This window comes from Haemaphysalis longicornis, unplaced genomic scaffold, assembly GCF_048455015.1.
Source record: "Haemaphysalis longicornis isolate Haplotype H1 unplaced genomic scaffold, Haemaphysalis longicornis Haplotype H1 scaffold_16, whole genome shotgun sequence".
Classification (NCBI taxonomy): Eukaryota; Metazoa; Arthropoda; class Arachnida; order Ixodida; family Ixodidae; genus Haemaphysalis; species Haemaphysalis longicornis.
This window is the reverse complement of record NW_027526266.1, coordinates 19,597,329-19,624,041: the sequence shown is the minus strand read 5'-3', so window position 1 is coordinate 19,624,041 and position 26,713 is coordinate 19,597,329. Positions and strand designations below refer to the sequence as shown.

General features: G+C 42.4%; 1 long non-coding RNA gene across 2 annotated transcripts; it reads right to left on the bottom strand.

Moving 5' to 3' along the window:
- LOC144166136 (uncharacterized) lies at positions 1 to 25,585 on the bottom strand. Of its 2 annotated transcripts, XR_013321598.1 has the most exons (4): positions 25,476 to 25,583; positions 19,185 to 19,246; positions 11,788 to 11,866; positions 1 to 292 (listed from the first exon to the last, which is right to left on the bottom strand). It is a non-coding gene; the product is annotated as an uncharacterized LOC144166136 (long non-coding RNA). The 2 variants fall into 2 exon arrangements; XR_013321597.1 differs by lacking the exon at positions 19,185 to 19,246 and having other exon boundaries at positions 25,476 to 25,585.
- Positions 25,586 to 26,713: the final 1,128 nt, after the last annotated feature.

Below are 26,713 nucleotides of genomic sequence, written 5' to 3'. Positions count from 1 at the left end.
ACAGAACCTTGCGTGAATGAATAGACGTAAAGACTGTCAAAGATATTTAAGACACATCAAGGTCCACAAGGCACTTCTGTACAGGCTTTTTCAAAAAACGTTGCCATAAACGTGTTGCCGCAATTTCGAAAGTGATATGGAAACATTCGGGCTACGCAGCAGATTTTATTATATCGGGTCCCTTTTCATAATCCCACTCTAGGTAATCATCTACGTAGCATTTTCCTTGAGAAGAATTGTTATTAGTGAAAACGCAAAAGCACCCGTCTGGGCAATCACTCTTGCTTTGACACTGAAAAAAGAAACACGTCGTAACATCTCAATTGTGCATCGGAATTGGTAGATTGTGCGTCAGAATACATACATAACTTATTTGTAATGAATGAAGACAAGCAACTTCAGTTCGAGTATCATTACTGAAAACCATCAATTTTGGAGCATTCACGCGACCTTGGTACAATAGCCAAACTTTTTAAGTGCCGCTGAGAGTACTGTGTTTAGAGCTCACAGTTATAATGCTAATAACAATGTAACTGCTGTGAAATACCTGTATTGCGAAAAAATGTAACTGAACAGTAATCGGAAATAAAACAGTAGTGGCTACACATATGAGAAACGTATTCAGTTTATAATAATCAATTTATTTTGCCAATCAGCCGCTCTTTGTAGAAAAAACAATCAGTTCTTAGTGCACGTATTATAAAATCACGGCGACCAAAAATATTTGTTGGTCGAGCGAGGCCTGAAAATGTTCTGTGCGTGAGTTGAAGCTGAGTTCTGGTAACGGAGGGATTCAAAACTACTAAATAGCTCACAATGCGGCATCCCACTTCTCTATAACCACCCTGTCGGAAGTCCGCGTGGTTAGAGAAGAGGATAGCCTCCCCACTCTGCGACACAGGAGTTCACCTTGTCCGAACCGACATATGACAAAGCAAAAACACAAAGAATGGGTAAGGATTTGTTCAGGAGGTCAACAGCCACCATTCCTTTAAATTTTCATTCGTAAACTCAAAAGAAAACGTAGGACTGGGAAGGTTCTTCTGCAGAGGCTACGGTTGGATTTCGTCCGCACATAAAGGTGGTCAAACTGCGGTGAAGTTAAAACCGCGAGAAATGGGACTGCGAGAACGTCCGTAATTTTATTCCTCCGAAGTGGCAGCTCAAGACTTGCAACCCGTCCACCCAAGGTCACCAAACGAAGAGCTACGTATTCACGCCCCACGAGTACAGATGCTAACTTTTGCAGCCCGTCTGTTCTGGGTTGACGTCTTTTGCCCAGCGTATTTCTCGCCTGATTTCCTTTTGAACTGAACTTCATACAATGGCGTCCCTCTAGGTACTGGGCGAAGCATCACTAGGCGTAGTATGCTCATGCAGGACCCTCTGGCAGAATATAAAGAATAGAGCATCATCATTTGGACTCCGCAGCGAGACAGGCATTACCTTCTCCTGCCTGCTTGCTTGTAGTAGGTCAGCACGTTATCTTTTGCGTGTTTTTCCATCCTGTGTTTCTGTGGCTATTGATCTCCTTAAAATATTATGGTTCCTAATTTGCGCTCTTACTCTGCCCGCGTTGGCACGCTCGTTGCGTGCGGGGTCTTGTCGCAAGCTAAGGCGATCTTTGTGGCGCGGGCTCTGGTTTGCTTGGTCATCCTTGGCCATAGGTCATCCTTTGTCCATGGGTATATGTGAATATTTCTGCTGTTGGTATGCGTAGGAGATGTTTAGTTATACGCCAGTGTGCGGAAGCTTCAAGGCGCAAAGAATACGTTGAGGAAATTCATAAAAACACGGTGCCATTCACACTACCGTGAAGCCTGTGGAGGGGCGATGAATGCAATGTATAAGTGTATTCAAAGATTGTGAGTTACTAATCAGTTACTAATGATTTCTTTCTGTTGCGTTAGCGCCATTTCTTTAGATTTATGGTAGCTGAATTGTAATCCCTAATTTGAAAGAATTCAGTGCTGAATGGGAAAGTTATTTTTGTACTGTAAGAGTTATACTGAACAATTTTTTCTTGGGCTTTCGATACGACAGGGAGGATCGGGACAGGCCTATAAATATAAAGTAGGGCCACCGTTTTGTATAGCGATTACTCCTGCAATTTCTATTTGTCTATGTAAACCACCCTCCCTCAATCACAAATTGTATACGTGTAGGTAACTCTGATATTTCTCACTCGCTTAAAAAAAGAACTAGTCGACGTTGCCCATGAGCCAAGCAAACGCATGCGAAGGCATATTCTGCTTGTAACGTAGGTAGCAGAAAAACACAAAGACTACGCATAACAAACATAAAGACAATCCGGGAGGAATTTCTAACTAATACACGACCTGAAACTTAAGCCAGTGACGGCGGCGCCAACGGCTTTCCGTGCTTTATGCTCCCATTCACGTGCTTGAATGGGCCAACACTTCTTCAATTCCCTCTCTTCTTCCTCCATAATTTTTTTTTTTTCATATGAATTTGAAACCTGTACGGATCCAGATTTATTTTCGCGAGCAAACCTTCGACTGTCTCTTTCCCTCATTAAACATAGGCATGCTGCTGCCTTTGTAATACACTAACCAATACCCAAACCGCTGGATTACAGGAAACACATGACACAGCATATTGAGCCTTTAGACCTCCCTGTCTGATTCTCTCACCAGCACAACGCGCATGTCATCGGTTGTGGCATTAAGTACAGCAGTGCGTAAATCCGAAGCCAGATGGCGTAAAGAAGAATCTTTTAGAAATGAATGCGCACACGTCAGCCGCTCTAATGACGACGATTTTTTGTCATTCTTCACGGTCGTATTCCAGGTTATTGCAGGAAAAGCGCATGTGAAGCCCGTTATTAAAGCAGAAGATAATTTTAATTAAAAAAATTTCAAACTCGTATACTTCATTTTTCGGCAAGATTGTGGAGAAAATGATATTCACCATGTCATGGCACATTTATATGCAAATATTTTAATAATAAAAAACAACATATATTCAGATGTTAGCCATCATACCAAACTCAACTGCTCGAATATGTAGCTCACCTTCAAAAATAAATTCACAGGTCCCTTCATACCAACGATATATTCTTAATTTTCCCTAATCGTTTCACCTTGTGCCCCACATTCGACTAGTGCTCATACGTAAGCCTTTGCAACCTAACGACATAACTAGTCGTTCTATAAAAGATGTTTTAATGAAAAGGTCTCGCCCTCAAAGTTATTGATTGCGCCTCTAGGAGTTTTCTTGTTTATTTATTTATTTATTTCTCCCAATACCCACATTGCCAATCCTTGCATTAAATTGGGGGAGACATATAAAACAAAGTCAGTACAGGTTTGTGCAATCATAAATGAAAGAGTAACAAACGAAGAAACCAAAACTGTTATACAACGACGAAAAATGATAGCATACAATATTAAAAAGAATATTGTAGTCTGCAGGCATGTGGGCAGAGTTCCACGCTACCTAAGAGACACCTCGCTCTCAGATTATTCTAGTCCGGTATGGACCTCAGAAAAAAAGGGCATTGTAAACAAATTTATTTGTCATAAACCTATTTTACTTTAAGTGAACCATCTTTTCTTGATGACATGTAATCGGGGTTTTCTAAGTGATGGTTGTGGTTTATTCCCTTTGTTAGGGAGATGCGCTGTGAAAATGATTCAGTCCGAGCATTTTTCTGCGGTTACGCAAAGACTGCCATCCCAGAGACTTTTTTTCCTTAGACACAATGACATTCCCAGCATATGCATCGCATGCAAAACGAACAAACAAATTTTCAATCCTTTCTATCCCCTCTATATCTGTGACCACCCAAGGGTCCCAGACACTGCGCGCGTATTCGAGTATAAGGCGGATGTAAGTCTTGTGTTACAGTGCCTTTGTTTCTAATGGAAAATTATAAGTGTTGCGTCGCAGAAAAACCTAAACCGTGTGATGCTTTGGAGTAGACAAAACTCGTTTAATGATTTCATAAATAGCTATGTGTAAAAAAGCACCGAGATATGTATGATCCTTTTTGAAGGTAGCACCTTTTCTATTAGGAGCATAGGCACAGGTATGTGAATTTTTCTCCTTTGTAATACGCATGCCAACACATTCTTCCGAAGTCATGATGGAACCCATTTCATTCAGCAGTCATAAAACATATTTAGTTCAGGTTGCAAGAATTCGTCGTCATCTTAAATTTTCGCTACCCTTTACAAAACTCAATCATCAGCAAAGAGTCGCTTACACAACCAAATGCAGGTAGCCACATCATTCATACAAATCAAAAAGCCACGGGCCCAAAACAGATCTCCGAGGCACCTCGCAAAATATCATCAATATGTTGCAATTTTTCGCGATCCCGGGCAACTCTGCTCTCTGTTCGACAGATACTCCTTATTCCAAAGAAGTACAGTGCTATGAATGCTATACCAGAATAGCTTTTTCAGTTAATAAAGGAGGAGGAACAACATCACAGCAATTTCTTTTAAATCAAGGTAAACCCAATCAATAGGAAATACTTTGTCAAGTGCACAAGCAAAATTATGTACTAAATCAGTGCGATTAGTTACACACGAGAGCCCGCGGCAAACGCAATGCTACACCGCAGTAAACAAAGAAAAAGTATTCAAAATATTCACGCCAGAAGGGAGAAGAACGTGCTCAAGAATTTTGCAAACTGCGCTTGTTAGCGACACCGGCCGAAAATTGTATTCATATGATCGAGAGACATACTTGTGAACAGGCGCTACAATTGGCATCTTCCAGTCACGTGGTAACACCCCTCCTTCGAGTGACTTTCTATAACTGGCACAATATATATAACTATCAAAAATAACTCGCACAATATCTCCTTAACCAATTCCGATGGTTCTCACGTTCCTCTCCCACTGCGGGCGGACGTTATGCATACTTACTTCACTTCAGTTTTCACTTCTAAACCACTTCATAGTATTCCAGTCATGCCAAGATCCAATTTTTCACAAATGTTGCCCATTGACATTACCTCCGAAGGCATCAGCAATCTCATTAAGAAATTAAAAATATCGAGCTCCCCCGGACCTGACAAAATTTCTGCCAAAGTTTTTAGGGCTATTAATAGCATATTTAGCAAATTTTTGCAGAAAATGTTTAAACAGTCCATTTCCGTGGTTAAATTTCAGACGATTGGAAACTTGGGAAGGTTGCACCGGGTGTTAAGTCTGGCAAGCGATCTGACCCTTCTAACTATCGCCCCATTTCACTAACGTGCATTGCTTGCAAACTTCAGGAAAATATAATATATTCACATGTTGCTAGTCACCTCGATGATCACTCTTTTTTCATAAGGAGCATGGTTTTCGTTCGGGGTCCTCATGCGAAACACAACTTTTCGAATTTGCGACTGATCTTCATCTAAACCTTGATTCATCATTTCAGAATGATGTTATTTTCGTTGACTTTTCAAAGGCCTTCGATCTCGTCCCTCACCAACAACTTATCAACAAACTTTCTTCCCTTTCCCTCGATCCCCTGACCTTATCCTGGATTAAGTGTTTCCTAACCCGCCGGTCGCAATTCACTGTTATCGGTTGTGCCCATTCCGATACTACTCCAGTAATCTCTGGTGTCCCTGAGGGCTTGGTTCTAGGTCCACTTCTCGTTTTAGTCTACATAAATGATATTCCTTCCGGCATTTCATCAACGCTTCGTCTTTTTTCTGACGATTGCGTCATCTACCGCCGTATATCAACTCCCGAGGATCAACTATTACTACAGCAAGACTTACACATCCTTGATAACTGGTGCGCTCAGTGGATGATGAGGCCGAATATTTACAAATGCAAGTTCATGCCTGTCTCACGAAAATACACTAACGTCATCCATCCGTATTCATTACAATCAGCAGTGTTATCGCAAGTGTATTCTTACCGATACCTAGGCGTTGTAATTACAAGCAGGCTAACCTCGACCGAGCATATTACCAAACCAGCTGCCGATGCCTCCAAAACTTTTGGCTATGTTAGGAGATTGTTGTCATTCTCACCTGCTAGCCTTCGTAAATTGGCATTGGAAACTAAAATGGAATACGCATCTGCGATTTGGAGCCCTCATCAGATATACCTAATTAACATTCTTAAATCCATCCAAAATTGTGCCGACAGATTCATCTCCACAAATTACGACAAACGAGCAAACATCAGTCAAATAAAATCATCCCTCGGTCTCCCTGTTTTGTCAGCTCGACGAAAAATTTTACGTCTCTGTCTTTTTCACAAACTATACTACAGCTTTCCTCTCTTACATGGCTCACTTTTACTTCCGGCTGTCCGAACATCTCGTCGCTTGTTTAATTCCATGAGTATTCAACGTCTGCTTGGTTCTACTAACGCTTCTAAGAAATCATTTCTTCCTAGGGCTATTGAAGGGTAGAATGGATTGACGGATGCTATTGTCAGCGAACAAGTTGCTTTTAAATTTACAGATTTATTACTAGCCACCCGTGACTCTTAATCGCTGTTCTTCTTTTGTCGTTCTTTGTTTCCTGCCGCCTGTATATCTTGGACTGCGAATGGACTGTTAAACAATTCGTTTTACATGTTCGGTGTTCTTTTTGTTAATTGTTCCCTTCTGTATGTTTTGGTAATTCAATAACTGCAACCATGATCCGCATTTTCATTGCCATTTGTACTTCGATTGTTCCCCCCCCCTTATGTAATGCCCTGAGATAGGCCCTTAAGAATAAAATAAATGATAATTAAATAATTCGCAGTTATTTACATACTGATGAGGAGCACATGCGAAGCAAAGAGTTTGGAAGGTTATCAGGCTCTGGGGCACCATGACTGTTTAGGACCCTAGAGGAGAAGCTGAAAACAACGCTTGCGCAGCCCAATATCCACCATAAAGCTCGCAGAATAAGAAACAGGACAAACTACGTCATGATAATAATTACATTTCGCAAAAGCCGAGTAAAAGTAGAGGTAAAAATGTTGGGGTTTTGGAACAGGGACCTCAGTCATATTTCCCGCATCTTCAGGGGTGGCATAGACATCTGGTAATGTTTTATTTGGTTAGTAAATTTTCACGGGTTTTCGGGCGGTCTTGGTACACTAGTAGAAGGATGCAAAAATTGAAGTGTTGGCCAGCTTAACGACAGCTTTTATTGCATACGTTGTGCAACGTAGGCGTCAGATGCTGCTTGGTATGGTTTATTTTTGAAAGCTGTATGGGCCCGACGCCTTTTATCTGCGGCTGTTAGCTTTGTTTTTGAGAACCAAGGTTTACTTTGGCTTTCGGTGCAGTTAATATTCATACACATGTGGATAACGCAGAAAAATAGCTTAGCTCTAAATACATCCCACAATAAATGCCGACTGAATAATTCCTATGATATTGCAATTACATCGTTATACGCCTACGATGGTTTCTATGTGACTAATACTCGCGCTTGTTTTAAAACTATATATGCGTCTAGCAGGGTTAATGGGTATATTAGCATATTCCAGACTTATTTCACACAAAATCGTTTCATATCACTTTTTTACTATCTTGGTCAAAGGCTATAAACAGAGGAGTGAGGTTCGAATAAAAATATGATCGTAGAATGCAGCAAGAAGGTACTGTATAACAGGTGTATGTGGTAACAGTACTAACTGAGGTTCTGTGAAAGAGGTGATTGTTATCAATGGCGGGGATTGGTTAGGGAAGGTTGTTCTAGTCATATGCTAGGCGAGGAATGAAATGCTGAGACCAAGAATTTGTTCCACAGGACATGATCGCAGCTTTATGTCGGTGATCAATGCGAGCAGAAACATATAATGGCTCACAAATTAAGATAGAACATCGGTAGGGATTGTAATAGTAAATTCTATGAAACGAACAAAGACGAAAATACTGACGTGATGACTGACGATGATGGGCGAACTGAGGCAAGTGCAAAGTAATTTTCATCTGTGTTACAGTGAACGCTCTACTGTAACTGCCTGTTATAAATCGTGAAGAACTATTTTCAACGAGTTCGAGAGATTTGATTAAACCTCCAGTGCCAGGATACCGTATTGAATCATCGTATGTGAATTTAAACCTTTGCAAAGTTGTGTACAAGTGTCTTAGGGAAATAGGAGCAGGTAAAAAGTTACGGCGAAAGTATTCAAGCAAGCGGTTGGTATTTTCTGTTATCTCTTCAATATCCAGTGACTGTAAAAGCGACGAAGTTACGTGAACCCCTAAGTTGCGGTATCAGGTATCAAGGTGTCTTTTTACATCGGATCTGAGCTGGAGCATTTTTATATATTTGTTATATCTGAATATGCTTTTACATCCGATAGGAGCTGGATGATTAACAATGTGCACATCACAAACACGGTCCTCAAAAAGCTTGGTACTTATTGAAATTTGGTACTGTTTTTCACGTAGCCTGTATTAAGCTGACAGCTATTCCAAACGGCGGGCATATATTTTTTCTGTAAAGTCGACATTGTGTTATGCGGCTGTTTTCTGACATCCAAACCAGGCATGCTTAATTACCTTTATTGAAACCGTGTGAAAAAAAAGCTTATAATTCATCTTGCTCTTGTACTCGCCTGATATGAGAGTATCTGATCAAAAACGTTTTCTTGATCTGCCTAATCTGGATACCCGAACAAAGTTCGCGTTTGTATTTTGTCATTTTTTCACTCTCTTTACTATTCCTATGAGCTGCTATGTACTCCAATATTTTCCGGCTCACCACGTCTCCTCCACAACTAATAATGTGAACAAAGACCGAATTTTGCAGTACAGAAAATGTATCAGAACCCCAACATGGCTTTACAAATACAAAAATAAAAGTTATTTCCGGCCACTAGCGCTCGAATAACACCGTTATCTCCCTTTCAGGCCGGGTTCCTTTATTTATTACACAAAGTGTTCACCTGCAAGCACGAGGAAATGGGTCGGTAAAAATCATTCAGAAACAAGCATTGTTTTATTTCAGTTCAGTTGATGGCTGCAGTTATGTAATGTACAGAATATTCGAAAATGTTTCATTTTGGTATTTACGCTCTGCATTCTCTACATTCAGTATGCTCTCCAATGCGCCCGCGGAAAATTTTTGTATTATAAATGAATACTTCGCCTAGCATTTTATCATCCCAAACGTTTTTCTGTAAGTGCACCAAATTTGTTGCGTTCATACATGCACTCTTAAAGCCAAAATACGATGGGGAGAGATGGGCGAATGACATAATCTGTGTGTCAGTCCTGTTTAAACCGAGCATTTGGCGTTGTGTTTTTACTGCTAAGCAATAGATGTATAGGCCTCGCCTGTTCCCTCCCGCGACTCCCGTTTTCACTCCGGCGAAGCTGCTGTACTCGGCGCTGCCAGCCACTTCGCTCCGTATCGCCATCACTGACCCCCATTTTAATACTGTTGTTAACGTCACCTGCAGCGATGCCTGTTTCACAAGTTGCTGACAAGGTTGGTAGCGCCGTTATAAGCCAATTCCAAGGAATCGACCCAAGCGGGAATGGCCGCGAAAACTGGAAACAACCACCGTCTCCTGTGCGCCTAAGTTTTACCTAGTTTAGAAGGCGCCAATTTCTCGCGGTTGATAAGCAACTTGCCCGGTTGGAACGCCCTCGTTAACACATGCAGCTTGGCAGGCTTTCCCAGACATTTTCGCCGCGGCGTTTCATGCCTAAGTATACGGCAATACCGGTTGTGGGTTTATGCGTGCACAGATTTGTGGTGGAACAAAGAGGCGTGCATGTAGAGCTTGGATTCAGGCAGCTACAAATGACCTGCCCTTTGTGCGGGTAAGAGGTTTAATCGCGGAAGTCTCATGGCCAATTGCACCCAGTCAGGTGTCCCCATTAAACAGGGATTTGAGTCTAGGTTGGTGTGGTACACTGACAGCAACATGTCTGGAAGGGGCGAGGAAAAGGCACAGCCGCGTGTTTTCCACTAAAATAATGCTGGAGGCCTTCTATGGTTTAATGTGGTATGGGAAGGACGCGTGTCGTTCGCTGGGGAGCAGATGTCAGGAAATTGCAGAAGCGTTGGCCCAAAAAAATGAGCGAATGGGCGCGAAACCACCGAACTGCCATTGCAGGCATCGTATCTGCCATGATTTTGGGCTCGTCGACTATATAGCTCCCAGTCCCTCTCGGACGAACAGTAATTGGCCCGGTTGAAACGCTGATGCGAGCGAATATTACTGGTTCTGCCTGATAGGCTTTCAGAGCAGAATTTTGACGGTTTGTTTCATTCCTAAGCATCTGCACAGAACCGGGGGCTGGTTTATGCGTTCACGGGTTGGGAGGGGGTCGTACACGTGCAACTATAGGTTTAATGCCGTTACTTATTATATGTGTGCTGTGTTGGAGTGTGGTTTAAGCGTACAACTCACACGGGACAATGAAGCGGGTAGTGTATCGTCTCGGTCAGCCAGCAGATTGGGTTGGTGTGCTACACAATCATTAAAATGCTTATCGACTCTTGAGTGAAATAGGCACCTCCATGTTGCCCCGTGCTATCAAAGGTTGGATTCTTGAAAAATGTATCCTAATAATTGACAAGAAATTACGCTTTATCAGAAATTCCGAGCAAACGCGGTTTGCTTCACGCACACCTCGACTGCTTTTGGATATGTAGGACAGGGTTGTTCATAGAGTGAGCAAATCCTATATTTCTTTTCTTGCAGCTCCTTTAACGCCAATCCTTGGACCTTATGTTGTTAAAAGACATTAAGAAAAAAACTAAAGTAAACAAACGTTACTGTCGGAATTATCGCCTGACTAGAAGCACAGTCACGGCCCATTTTTTCGTGGCTGTAGGGCCTGTTTTCGGCTCTGGAAAATTCACCTCAAGGATCTTCAGGTGTAGACCTAGGACAGCAGCATCCGGTCCGCCTCAGCCTTACCTTTATGGACAATGTCTTGCTAATGTGAGTCTTGTCATTCGCCAAGGACAACACTCTCCTAGAGAGGCTGCAATTGCGTTTTCATTCTCTTCCCACTCCCTTTTTTAGGCTAAACATCCATCCATCCATCCATCCATCCATCCATCCATCCATCCATCCATCCATCCATCCATCCATCCATCCATCCATCCATCCATCCATCCATCCATCCATCCATCCATCCAACCATCCATCCATCCATCCATCATCCATCCATCCATCCATCCATCCATCCATCCATCCATCCATCCATCCATCCATCCATCCATCCATCCATCCATCCATCCATCCATCCATCCATCCATCCATCCAGCCATCCGTACGTTATTGGTTAACCGTCTTTTATTGCTTACTGTAGAGATGAGTTCTCCGGCAAACGCGTTCCCCTGGAACATAAGGTTCAGAGTTCTTTCCGTAACACAAGAACGGCAAAGGTTGATTTTCTCAACAGCATTGATTTTCTGGTACATTAGACCTTACAAAGCTTGGTAAAAATGTCAGGAGATGTCGTATGCATTTGACGTTGCCAAGTCTCAGCCAATTAATGTTTCATTCGAATGTAGGTAATATTTCGTCTTACAGCTTTCAGCCCCATTGTTTTCTCTTACTTTGCCAACCAATTTGATTGGCCGGCTAGAAGGAAGGCCTCACGAAATGGAACTACTCTTGAAGAGCTTAGAAGGTTAATTACAAAAGACATGTTGACTGGCGAACAGGTAGGAGTATGAGCACACAACGACAAAAAAATGATCATCTCAGTAGGGCCTTGGTGAAGCGCAATCCACATCGGTTGTGTTTTTACAGATTTATCTCCAAAAAGCAGTAAGTACTTCAGGCGAAAATGGTACTATGTCTGGAGCTAGGTCAAACCAATAGTACTTACAGTTGCGTTACAATATTGCGCCACCTCATTTTGGTCTCCAACTTCAATGACGTGTGAAGCATTTGCAAAAGTGAACAACCTTAAGAAAAACAAGACATCATAAATTTAGTAGCCACATTTTTTTAGTGGATTGTAATGCATTAGCTTCTGCGCTATTACTTCACTAAGGAGGTGGATATTGCGTAGTGAGTGAAGGAAACCGAAAAACAAGGAACAAAGCGGTGAGAATACGTTGTTTGTTTCATTAGCTCAGGCTAATTCAACTGGTGCACGTAACTATCCTGTAGAGACGTATCTGGAAATGGGGCCATGATAGCCTCTGTTCTGTTTACATTGCCTTGTTCTCCCGAATGTCGCATCTGAAAATCGGATCGAAGTAGTCTTTTATTTGTTTTTTTCACTGCGCGATCACTTGTAAAATTTCGATTGCATATGGTACCCCAAAAGCATTTTGAGGGAGTCAGTTTCTGCTTAGGATCTCTATGGCATTATTATCACTGTGTTTAAAAATAATTTTGGGACAGCCTGAAAGGTCTTCTGATGCCACATACCTGTTCTTTGTGGGCTACAAGAAAAAAGCTGTCGCTTGGTATATGCGTGTCCCAAATAATGGTAAGTAGTCGTATTCTAGAGGTGAAAGCGAATTTGGCGCCATGTGGGAGTTGTATTGCGTTTATAAATAACGCGCTGCAGGGATTGCCCCGCGCCCGCAAATACCTTCCACGCAATCAGCTATTACTTGCCACAGTATCAGCGCTGGCTCTGGAATAAAAACCTGTGCAAGAAGCTTGTAAGCCTCTTACAAAATAAAACGCACAATTCGGAGAGCAGAAACTTGCCATTAAAATGTAGAGTTAATTAGGCTACGTAATTGCAAAGCTGAAAATGATAACATTGAAGCGTACAAGATGATAAACAGTGGTGAAGAAAGTGCAATGAAGCACTCTTGAATAACACAAAAACACTCCCCTTTGGCATCGGAAACACATATGCAATAAATGTTGGTAAAATGTTTTATATTTATACATCTGCATCAGAAAGACTTCATTCAAATACGTTTCCTTCAAGGGGTTGAATCGTAACTGAAACGAACCGAAAAGCAGAACCGAACCGATATTTCTTTTTCGGAACTGAACCCGAGCCGGAGCCATTGTTTTTAAGCACGCTGAACATGAACCAAAACTGTAACAGCTAAGTTTTCGCAAAGTTTTGCAAAGGTGTACCACGAGCTGGGTCAACGAGTTTGTTTGTAAATATTTTTAATTAGTTTACATCAGCACAACAAACTTGGTACTTCACACGAAGACATCCTTAAAACGACTTAAAAGTTTTCTCTGAATTGTAATTTTGTTGTATACATTGTATTTATTATTGCTCTTTTGCAAGCATATTATTGCTGTTTTGATCATTTATTTTTGGGGCATGTTCATTGTGCTATACAGGTCTGCATTCCCCTGATACGCAATAAGGGGTGGTCGGTGGAAGCTAAATAGGATAGCGCCGCTCTTAAATTGAGATTGCGGCACGGTATAGAATATTAGTGCGAAACAAGCGAGAAAGGCGGGCGCAAATGACACATTTTTTATCTCACATACAAAATTAAAAACTTTAGTGGTTTTAAAAAAGAACACTTGAGTCACTCAATGAGCTGTTTTTTCTAATGAAGATTACTTTTCGTAAGAAACCCTCGCAGAATCGACTGGAGCTAACAACATGATTCCAGGTCCCTGTAAAATGACTTGTGGCTGTGCAGAGTGCCAAAGATACACACTTGCCTTTTATACAGGGTGTCCCAACTACCATGTACCAAGAATAAAAAAACCGAAAGTGCAGTTACTTGAAGAAAACCTAGTGCATATGATTACAAGTGCATTGGAGTAACGGCCAGTAGTTTTCGCAAATAAGATTTAACTATGTTCGTGCAATTACCTAACTCAAGAGTATCGAGCTAGTAAGCAAAATGTCGATGAGGCACTTGTAAGTATGCGAATGCCATTTAACCGAGGGATTTTTAGTGATGTACTAATTCCGTACACATTCATTTTTACTGGCAAAGAAACTCCGTGAAATATGTAAAATGCCACATGACGGCAATCCCGCCAGAATCACAAACCAATGACATCGAAGAGTCTCCGTGTGAGTTACCTGTAATGAAATAACGAAAAGAAGGAAAGAGGTTGCTGGGGCGTTCGCACCTTATCTTCCGCACACCCCCGCGAAACAAGTGCGGCTGCTGCTCCCTACATGCCATTAACAGGATGATGCACTGTATCTTCGAACGTGTGAGAGGCAAAGCAGTGCTTTCAATCAGCTTATTAAAGAGCACTGGTTTATGAACAGGGTGGAAGCGTTGTCCCGTGGTATTTTTCATATTTGGCGACATTTCCTTATCACGCAGAATGAATGAGCACGGCATTAGCACGTCGGGTAAAATACAGCAGTTAGGTGAGCGTTTTCGTACCTGTAAATGCCATATTAACGCATAAAGTTGGGTGCAGTATGATCTACACTGACATATTTATGACAATTTATTAAATATCATTTACAAAAATATTACTGGCCGCTTCTCCACTGTACTGGAAAGATTATACACTTGGTTGTGTTTGACTAACTGCATTGCTCATTTGTATAAACTCAGTGCATGATAGTTGGGACACCCTGTGGAATTCACTAAAACTTATATATAAGCGAAATAAGAAATCTTTATGGGGCTATAGATTACCAAAGCAAAAGTTCAATCGAAAGGAACTTCATCCGAACAACATCAAAATATACTGATTGGCGGTGGCGCGACTAATTGCAATTAGTTTTGTTTAATGGAAATCTTGTACATAAAAAAATAATTTTGTATTTTAATAATCAGACGTTTTCTATTTTCTAGATTACGAGTTCGTAAAGGGGGCTTTTACCTCTTCGTAACCACGCCATAGGCCATCGTTCACTGGTCAAAAATTATTTTGAAATTTCTCACAAAATTTAAAACGGCACTATTCAGACAACTAAATCATTCTGGCGTGTTCACTGGAAACACATGCTTCAGTTTCGTTGCTGTTTGTTTACATTTCGCGTGGGTAGATGGCGCCGCGAGTGAACTTTGAACTCAAGCTAAGCGCCAGTCGGGCAGAAATGGCATCTTGTTTCACTGCACGCCCGCCAAAGGCGCACAGCGGTTCCAGGTACTTCAGCGACTGCTTGTCCTGATTTTTTAAGTACTCGAGCAACGATGTGGATTCCATAGATTTTAGTTCCCATAAAGACTCCCATTCAACAGACACAGACTTCGACAGGTGCTGCCAAGGAAGCATCGTGCGTAAGTGTTGCCTCTATTTTCGTCGTTTTGCCCCTACTTTTGTCCTATGATCTTCTCAACATGCAGCGGGGATTTGTTGCCAAATTCACCACGCCGTATCGCGTTACCACCTTCAAGATAGCCTGCCACTGTGTAAAATTAGCGCTGAGGAGCTACGCGCGGTGCTTCTCAAGAGCGCTAATTTTACTTCTTGGTTGTTACCACTGCAATGAGAAGTATTTTGTGTGAGAACACGAACAACCATGTTTGGGTCTATACTTAAGAAAGACCAACAGGCTCTTGAGTGGCTCCACGGAGTCGCACGGCCATCAGGGCCGTTAGATTAGTGGGCCCGCAACAACCATAACTTGGTGTACAACCATTGATGTTTACATAAATCATAGCTTCGGAACGTAGGTTTATTTGGTATATCTTATAATCCCTGAGAAAATTTTAATATTCAGAAAAATCGCGCATTTGTGTTTTGTGTGTACTTCTTGCTTGCATTGTTTTTTCAGTGACCAACAAACTGTCTAGAATTACACATTCACAAAACCGCGGTTAGAGTTTAAATAAAAATTTATAAACTACAATTTCATGCATAGCGGTGCTAATTGTGTCCATTAGCTTAAGAAAAAGAACGTTTTCTGGAAGCACTAAAAATCGGCCATTTTTGGTGGTACCGAAAAAGAACACCACCAGAGGTGCCTCTGTTCCTTCAATCCATACAACTGAGAAACGGTCGTAACCTTGGCCCGTAGTTCTTGTGCGCACAGTCTTTCGCGCGCGCGTGTCACGGCTTACACAAGAGATCGCCTTTGCCAGGAAAAGATTTAGATCGTCTGCTTAGTGCCCGTCCAGTATACCTTGTCCATGCTTTCAACGCGTGGAAACTAAAACCCGTTCTACAAATGATTCCCCAATGACTCGCCGCCAAAAGGAATAGAATGTGGTAAGTAGTATTTTTATGCTCGTTGTTTACAGCCAGTAGCGCACTGTCCCGTAATTTTGCGAGTTCTGTCCGATGCACGCACCAGTGCTAGTGCTCCGGTTTATTTCAAGGGAGCACTTACGCTTGCAAATTTTTGACTTGCGCTCAGTCTAGAACGTTAGCCCATACGCGTCCTTAACATATCTACAACAATGTACAAAGCAATGAACATGCATAACCTATTTTGAAATCAAAATAAATTATGAATATAAGAAGACGCCATCAAAGCACTTGGCTGACAACGCTATATTTTATTCATTGGGGCCTGCCAGGTTGTCGTCCTTCTTTTCTAATTTTCCGCTCACAATTTCGCATTGTGTCTTTATATTATGCCTTTTTTGGTGTCTTAGAAAGTAGGCACTCCATTTATCGCGTCACTTTGAAAATAGGCGGATGCATTACATAACATTTTGAAGACCTTGGTAGTGTATACCTGGCACCATTCATTGTGTCTCTTGCAGAACAAGCAAATGCATGACTCGGCGGGAAAGGCGAGAACACGAACAAGAGAAAGCAAGCGGTTTCGAGAAAGTCTGCATGGGCCCAGCGTTTCCCTCTGATTCAACAGAAGAACGAGCAAATAATCGGTGCAAAAGAACACTGTGTGAATCAAAATTGGGCAACATGGTCCCGTTGACGTGCACAAAATCGTGCATTTGCCCTTTATTACACACTTTACAACCTCAATGGAACTGGTTGACAAGATTCCGCTGCAAAATAATACACAACGCAACACTAGCTACAGATCTATAAAAAGCACTGTAGATATAAACGGAGACTGACGTTGCGAACATGAGGTGATGTGTTTATCAGCGTATCTTTTGACGAAAACTTCAATGAAATGCAATTTCTGATTTTTTGTAATCTGAGCCAGCAATAAGAAAATCGGTCTACAGGAAAACATGCGGCGATTCAAAAAATTGCAGTCCTACGAACCATTACCAAGTCATCTTGCTGCAAATTTTGTTGTTGTGACTGCTGACATAATATATACATGGCACGGGTGTTTCTTTCGTTGCTGTCTGAGCAAATAATAAATGTAGTAGTTAGAACTTTCGTCCAACACCTGGTTCTGTTTTTTTTTTATTTCCTGTCACGTAAAGTTATACCTCAAACAAAAACGGAACCGCAGCTACACTAAAGGTGTTTGTAATGAAAGTTAAAAAATATTGTTGCCAGCATATAAGCTTAGTGCTTTACTTCGGCAAAGGCATAATTGAGTCCTAAAAAGAATCAAATCTCTCCAAAATATTGTGTGTTCCTCGACCTCTTGTCTCCCCGTTGCTGGTGCCTTTTTAAGCCATGAATGTCAGCCAAACTGGCCTGTAAATATTGCTGATCTACGTGTTTATATGAAGTAGGCCGGAAAGTGTTTGTATAAGGCCGACTAAGATATGTCTTGTTTCCAGCACTGGTAGACTCTGCGACAAATTGAATTATTTGCCTTGGAGACGTTTCATTGCAAGAAAACAAAAAAAAATCCAATATGAAGAAGTATATTTCTTTTTACTTTTCATTGGATAAATGAAACAATCTGATTTCAGGCATTTTTGCGCTCTTCGGAGCAAAATGTCTCTGCAACAGCGGGATGATTGTGTATTGTGTATTGTGCACTGTGTACTGTTGTGTATTTTGTTGCATTGATGTGTGTTCATATTTTATTACTGCTGTATTACTGTCGTTTTGTGAATTGCCAAGCACATTTTTCCTTGATTCTAATCAAATATATGTTTGCCGAAGTTGAAATTAATGTTGCTCTAATATGTATGTACCACTCCTGCTTGGGCCCGAATAGAGCATGCAGTATTTGTAGATAAATAAATAAATAAATGATAACATTAAGCCTCTGCAGAGGATCTTTAGTTCCTAGGGTTAGTGAGGTCACAATCTGCATCTCAGCTAACATGACGAAGGAGCTCATGCTACTCCTTTTCAGTCAGCAAAATTGACCGAATAAATGCTTCGAGCCGTCTCACTCCTTAGGCAGATAAGGAATACTGTGGTGAGCTCGAAAGGACACAAATTGCCCTTTTTTCAACTGCTTTATATAGCGGCAGAAATTTATTCTTCCATCTTACAACTACGGGGTTCTGCGAAGGAGTGGGATCAATATTGTGCTCCCCACGCGGAAACGTGACGCTTTCGTCCTGTTTTTTAGCTCAGCACTGTAATAAAGTGATGTATGTAATTGCGGCGAGAAGTCTCGGGCTACTATCGGGGTAGAAATGGGAAGCCATAGCGCACCACAACGTACGTTTATAGGGATGGCAATTAATAGGCTTGAGGTATTAATGAACGTAAAACCTGCTGTTGGGTATCCATATATCATTTGTGCACACAAGGGGCCAATAATGGGCTGCTGAAACAAGAAGCATTTGGTTGCAAACGGCGTAGGCTTCCAATATTTTATTTGCCATGGTACGTGTGCAATGGTTGTGAATTCTGGATTATTTTTTCAGATTGAGTGAGCAGTGTCATACATAGAAAAGCATAACGTGGTTTCTACCCGATAATTCGCGCAGGAAATTACCATGCTCCCGAGGAAGCTCACTCAAGCATGGGCATTTTGTATACAACCCCGGGAACGCACCCAACGTAAGACGTCACACGCCTGATACTTCTTTCAGCTTGCGCGAAACAATGTGGACGGGCGGAATGACTACAGGCTTGGAACATTTTTTGCAGGGATTTTTATTCCTTAGCTTGACATTTAATAGGTTCTCAGCCGCACTCCACAATACGTCACCAGAAAAAAGCGCTGTCACCAGTCGGTGCACTTGAATGCTGAAATTTTACCGGTCCTCATGGCATCAAAATGGTCTAAGGGAATCCTCAAGGCTGCTTTCGTACTTGCGCATTTGAGCAACTTAGAACATGGCGACGTGTAAGATAATCATTCTGCAGGTGTAGCTTCAAGTTTAAAAATGAAACCAAAACAGCAATCAAGGTGTAAACTGTCCCAATAATAGCAATGACCTAAACAATTGCCAAGATGGTTGATAAACTGCAGCTTATAAAAGCACGCAGTGCTTTAATCCCTCTTGGGTGCTGTTTGCAGCTGCCCTTATTGTCCAAACAGGCCAAGTACAGGTTTTAGTACTCTGAATAAATGCTTACATTTTGCGTTGGACTACTTAATTGAAGCAGTAAGGGCGCACTATAAGACAGTGCTGTTCAGTCTGAAAGGACAAACAAAAATTGGAGCGCCATTTAATGGCGGAATATCGTTACAATGTCAAGCCAACACAGGTGCTGCTGATGAAGTGCTAGAACGTTGGAAGAACGTTGGCGAGAACAAAAATGGTTCCTGATATTTACAAAGACATTTACGCTAGATCTGAAATGACCCGCAAAATTACAATTGTAGTCATACTTAGTGCACGTGCTATTCCCGAATACCTTAGCCACAGGACAAGTAATAAATGTGGAAAAGTGAATGAAGGCAACACATATCGTCTTTAACGAATTAGCGGACAGACTATCTGTTGCGTTTCCCCATAGAGGTATCGGCAGTGTACGTAGAATCACCTTAAATGCTGTCTGTTTTACTGAAATGGTGTAAAATGTTTTAGCACAATTTATAGTAATAAATGAACTCCACCATTTGTTACGCGTACCGAACGACAAAACCCACCTACACGTTTAGTGAAACTCAGTTAATGGTGCTCCTCCAATACGCATGAAATCGGTAGCACGATTTACACACTTGAAGCTCTTTTGCTGATAAAAAACAACTTGCGTGGGCGCAGTCTGTAGTGTGTATTTGACAACATAATTTCCTATTACCAAATAAAACTATCAGTCAGTTTACTGGGAACGCATTGGATAATGAGGAAAGCCCCTGCGGAAGCTGTTGATGTAGGGAATGCGTAGATATTGAATTTCAAGTTCAAGTTTCCAACCACGTAGAATCTTTTTGGGTAACGTGGGTAGTTTATTCCCATCGTCTCCCCCAAAATAAACATAAAGAAAGGATGATTCTCTTGATGTTGTTCTGAGGAATGGGCTGCATGCAAGTAAAAAGTCACGAATAGGGCCTCCTGTATATTCCACGGTAGCAAAGACAAAGGAGTTCAGGCCGACTTGCGTCCTTCGCTGCGCAAACTGTGCTCTGGGGTAAGGCTATTCTAGCACAAACGCTCATAAGGCCCGCCAACGTATCCAAAAATTGTTAAGCTTTAGAGTTGATTATGCGCCTCTGTGTATAATTGGCCTTCAAAAGGTTATTCGACTGTTCACCAAAGGGTCGCAGAGACTGACCACCCACACCTCCGAAACGTAAGCACATGTCTTTTACTGAATTCCTCTAACTTTAAATAATCCTACATATAAATAGGCGACACTAAATTCACGCAGCCCATGAATATTACCGCACTATTCTAAAATCATAAAAAAAATTAGAACTTTTTTTTGCATCATGAACACACTAGAAGGACATTCTGGGCAAAACTTCTGTGAATCATGAAGGAGTTGTTTGCGAACTCGCCTTTCTTGATTCAGCTCAATTTATTTTCGTGAAAACTGCCTAACAATGGCAAGACAAAATTGCCAAAGGAACGCCGTCGTTTTAATCTCGGAACAGAAAAGGCGAATTTTGGTGCAGACGTGGTTCTAGGTCGAAAACCAAAATTCTCCATCAAAGGCTACCGCGGCCGGCGTCATCCGTCTGAACCAGAAAAGCATTCGCTGTAGCTAATACTTTGCTTGGAGGAGTGTCGGCAGTAGCGGAAAGCACAACAGAAGAAAACGTTTTTTAAGCATTAGGAGCAGAGTGGTTTTTTTGTGCGGCATCCGTGTGCCGTTTTGGCTACACTGTCCCTGCTGGCCAACAGGGATTGCTCTTGACGAGGGCTGGTGGAAAAAAATGTCAAAAATTTATCCGAGGGAAAGGAAAAAAGATTCTCGTTGTAGGTTGTTGTGGCAGTTTCGTATAATGTCTGTGAAAGTGCCAGATCGGACACGACATTACATTGGGCACTGATTCATTTTGAGAATAACAGGCTACTCCTCAATGGATGCGGAAGTCTGTTAGTCTGTATTAGCCCCTGATTGCGGCTCCCTGATTCTTCATAAGCATTATATGTGGGACAGGTAACCTTGTTATATGGAACCGGCCGCCTTTCATAATCTTTTGTAAGACGGTGACCAGTTTGGACCTTGGCCTATTTTTCCCTACCTTGTTGTTGAGACCTGAAATGGGTGCCTTCGTTGATTCTCACAGAGGGGCCACTGGGGTCCACACAATGGCTACCTTCCTGTCTGTCGTTTTGCTTTCTGGGATGTCTAGCACCACGCTCGGCACAGAACCGAACATAAAGTTATTGCGGGCCCCTTCAGAATATGTGACTGCGGCGGTAGTTCTTCGTGTCTTCAGGGCGAGCTATGTCAAGATTTTCTTCTTCAGCAGGGCCTAAATGCATCGGCGAACATGTCAGGAATTACCGAGCCTCTCCATCGCAGCATGGCTCGTTTGCCACTGTACGTTGCTGCGCTGAATGCCGTGGACGCAATTCAAGGATAATCTTGTGTTGTTTCTGCGCTGGTGTTAACTGGTATGCGTAATTGTAGTTTGAGTGCTCAAGTTGAGGGATAGCGCTTACTGTTAGACTTTTGACACAAGTAAGACATGGCTTGTGACCTGGCTGGTCTTGGGCAATCCACTTGGGATAGCCGTTTGCAACACTTTCGTGCTCGGCAAAGCCTATCCCTATATTGGCACGAATGACCCTCATTGCGTTCTTCCACACGAGTCTTTAGCTACACCAGTAGCCATTTGTCAGTGCATGCGCTCACATGTAATTACCGTGCATGTTTTTAATGACTTCCCAATGAAAACGACATGTTTGTTTTCTTTTGGTGGTAGCGAAGTATGGAGCCGCGTCGTTTGTGATTGTGAGCAAATAGGCTTATACTTGTCGGACTGGGCATCCCCTGCATCCCGCCGCTAAGTCGGGTGTGGCTTTCAGTATACTATGTAGGAATGAACCACGATACGCGCATTGCAAATGGTTTTTGTAAGTAATGCAAACTGAGTGTTTCCTTTTTTGTCAGCGCCGTCTACAATTTAGGCAGGTTAAAAATACCTGAGGTGGATCTTAATAAAAAATATAGGCAAGGTTGTAGCCTACAGACAAGCAGTGTTACTTTCAACCACGACATATACAAACTGAATGATGTTTCTTCTTGCCTAAATAATGTTGGCATGCTGGATAAGGGTACCAATGGATTTCGTAGCCAATGGGTTCTGTGAAGGACATTAGAAAACAATACTAGTAGCTCTCTTGTTCCTTTGCCGTGAAACCATGATAGTGTGCAAAGAAATATTTGGAATTAAACTCAAAGAAAAGGAAACATTATTCCTAGCTTTTAGAAGTATATCTTGTAGCGTGCTCCTGGTGCCATGGTAATCCGTCGAAGGCGACGACTAGGCGCGAACACAGGCAATTTGTCGGCATACACTTTCGGAAGTCAGTGGTCGCCAGATTCATGGCAAGTGAACCACTTTGATCTTAGTCAAAAGGCTGAGAAGCACTGTCGCGCCCCTGCGTAGCTGAGCAGGAGCAGTGAAAATATGTTTGCAGTCACCAGGAACCAACATCTGTGGGGTTCTTTTATGCCGCAGCCTCTGCGCCTATGCGGTACATCCTTGTCACCTAGCACATATGAACATTTTCAGATTTGTATACTTGAAAGGAGAAATGGTCACTTAACAACATCTCGTATATACTAGCGCCGCGGATACAACGCAGGTTGGGTATTGGAACCCGACCAAAATTAGCAGTTGCTTAGCTGGGGTATGCCAGTCTATACGTAGCGTGACCTAATGTTCAGCTGATTATTTTTAAGTTTCCTGTTTGTCTAGGATTAGCTTATTATCATGCCTACTGCTGCTAAAACGATTTCCAATCCAATCCACTTTAATCCAATCCAACCTAATCTAATCCAATCAAATTTATTACAATCTATTCAAATCTAATCCAATCCAGTCGCGGCTGTGGCGGCTGCGGCGCGACAGCTGTACGCCGTGAGAGGTCACTCCTACTCTCGCATGCGCTGCACGGCTCTCCAGGAGCCACGCGAAAATGGTCAATCTCGGCCAGTGTAGCTCACGCTACAAAAATAGGCGCAGCTTGTGCTAGTGGTGCAAAACTGTACAAACAACAGAGTTGTGGGTCGATCTAGGTTGTCCCCACACACACAGGGGATCCCAGGAGAAAGGGCGCAAAAACAGCAAGTCTATCCACGTTCCTAGTATGGTGAGTGGAAACCAAAGACTGTCCTTCTCGAGATTAAAGGACAAGACCTAATCGCCATCAACCAAGTAAGGCCCGTTTACGTCTCCTCCCTCCGACTAACTGAGGGCTTCCCCGTTACAACGACCCAAACCCGGAACTCCCAACTTCAAGGTACCAAAACTGTCGCGTTGGAAACGCACCTGCTTTTAGCTACATCGGCGGAGCCCAGTAGTGAGAGGCGCGCCACGAGTACACAATGGCCGAAACGACGCAAACAGCGGGAGCTCCACACGTGGCTCAAGCCTAAGCGCAAGGGTCGACAAGGCCACGCCCTTCTTCCGAGGAGTACGCTAACGTGTGCTCGGTGTGTTTTTTGCTAAAATCACTGCGCGAAAGGAGTGTTGGGCGCCTAGATCTGGAAGAGGTTTTTTTACATGTTTCCGCTAACGCAAAAAGGAAAAAGTTATAGCAGAAAGAGCTCTGCTGTCAATACGTATTCAGGTAAACTGTGGCCAGTAAACTTTGACGTACGTGCTATGGCCCAAATTCTTCCTGTGTCGAAATGACTGACTGCATGAACTTCAAGGCATAGGTACCGGTTAGTGTACTTCCGACTACACTAAAGCTGAATGAAATTTTGTTCTACTGAACTATCTTACGTATGTTGCTCTCTGTCCTTTTGTTCGATTGGCTACGATGTGTTATTTGGCAAGAAATAAGTAACCATAGCTGGCATTTCCTTTTCCAGTTTCTTTTTTTTCATTTTTGGGTGGTAGAGATACGTCACAACGTAGGAGCGAAATTCTGTTTAACACCCTTTCAAGAAAACTCTTAAGAACAGGTACGTTAACCAAAGTATGAGACCAATCAAAAACTGTGTACTAATTTGGATAAACGCGTAGACTATTGTTTTCTTTATGCCACGTTAAGTGTTGGGGATATAGCTTGCAAGACGGAGTATGTACTAACACTGGGGCCGAGGTTATTTAAACGACTTCTGTGGAGGAGGACCCCGGTTCGATTCAGAGCTTGGGCGGCCACTTTTCTGATGAAGACGAAAAGCAAAAGCGCCCGTGTGTAAGACATTTCTGAGCAGGATAAAGGTACCCAGGTGGTAAAACTTAATCGGGAGCCCTCCAGCATGGCACGCCTTGTCACCTGCGGTCCGTCGGCGCGTTAAACCCTATAAGCAATCAATTATTTAAACTAGGAACGTTCATGTATTTATCATAAATGTACAGACTCCAAAATGTTTATTAACATAGCGGGAGCGACGATCTACCAGCATGACAGCGCACTATTACGGTGCTCTGCAGCGAAATAGGCAAGCGCACGCCCATGCGCATAGGGCTATCTTCTGTATCAGTGTCGTCTGCTACGCGGTTTCCTTGCGAGTGCCACACCCCCTGCCACAGCATCTGGATGACTTTGTGCCCCAAGCTGCCTAGCTACATTTGGCGGTAGTGAAACGGCCTTGCACGATAAGAAAACCAGGGGGTTTGTTGTCCTGAGTAGAACAGCGGAGCTGACGACGCTCCCACAACAGATAGTTCTTTGCGCGTGCGCGTACCCTCGCCTATTTTGCCGGTGAACACCGTGATAGGGCGCTCACATGCCAATCCATAGTCGCTAAAGCTGTATTATTATACATTGGGGAAGCTGCAAATCTCGATAACACTCATGTAGCGGAATTCATGTATCATTTTTGGCATATTACAGCACTTAATAAACAGCCGTACGAAGCCGGTATTTTTACCATTTGTAAACGAAATTACAGGAACGCTCGAATTTTCGCTGTCACTTGTTTCAGCGCCATTTTAAGTCATCCATTGGAATTTAGAAGTAAAAAAGGAAAGTTCAATTTTTTTGAGCCGTCTATAATTAGAAACCCGTTTTGCCTGGAAGCGCCCTAAACATTAGACGCAGCCCGAAGCAAAAACATATATAATTATATATATATATATATATATATATATATATATATATATATATATATATATATATATATATATATATATATATCTGCTAAGTAACCAAACAACAGCACATTTCACAGTATTTCAATATACCAAGACTGGATTGCACTTAGCACACGACGCATACTGCTGAATTCGCAGACACACCCGATATACAATTCCTACTACTCATTATATTGTCTAAGAAGGGAACTTACAGAAAATAAATGCTGGCTGTACCACATATTGTGCTCACGGCGGTCCTTGGGACGCTCATGTCTTCGGGTTATAGAGCGCTTGCAGATCTTTTGCGCTCGGCTTGTCGGCGTGCTGTGTTTATGTAGACATGTGAGGTCCATTAGACCACATCTATAGGTCACATTTTAATTGTTGTTTTTTGTGACTGATTGCCCACAAAAATTTGAAAACCCTAGGTTATTTTTTACCGTTTTGCGCCAGGCATTTTTAAAGTTTTGCCTGGGATAAAAAATGATGAAAACCATGTTTATGGCATTTCAAATGTTTCCTTTTATGGAACATATATGTACACACACATATATATATACATATAGATTGCAAGAAGGGCTGTCTTAGGTTTCTGGAAAAAGTAGCAAAAAGTTGGTATAGCTCCTAACAAAACTGTTTATTTGTCGACGTGGATGCCGACCTTTCTCAGGGCAACATTCCTCATTTCAGTGCACGCATTTATAAGCTAGTAAAACAAACAGACTCTCTGGGCGAGGTGAGGTTAAGGTTTCCAAAAAAACATAAACGAAGAAAAACCCTAAACATATGCAAAGGCGAGAAAAGAACGCACAACTCTTTCACAACGTTGTCTTCTAGTTCGTTCTATCGTTCATCGGCTTCTAGAAAGAGTGACAGTGACCACCCGCTTCAGAAAGGCGCCGCTATGCTCACAGGAGTATAGCGCAAAGCAGTGACAGAGAGGCGTTCACATGGTCGCGGCGGGGGCACCGAATTCCAGTAGTCGCTGACATTACGGGAACAGTTTACAGGAAGCGGTCGCAGCCGCACCGATGTTTGTGTGAAAGCAACCCTACAAGTAAATAAGAAGGATCGTTAGGAGTATAACTACGATTTCTGCAGTGTGGCTGAAAACATGCACAATTCCGCTGACCGGCTGGACGGAAGGCCGGCATTCATCATTGTTAGGTCTATTCATCCGCCGCTGGTCCGGACTGCGGAATTGGTGGTCCCTGACCATGAATCCGGGGAAAGCAAATTAGCTTTATGTTAATTACCTTGCCGCACCCGAGAATCGCACGGGTGTTTTGTTTTAGTGAACACCAGCGGGCGCCTCGATCTTGTTTGCCGCATGTACCGCCTGAGCGAAAACCCCAGTAAGTGCATAATTAAATAGGAATAGCTTAATAACATGTTTAAACACTACAGAGGCTTACAATTCAGAAAGTTGAGAATTCCGGAGCCAGATTTT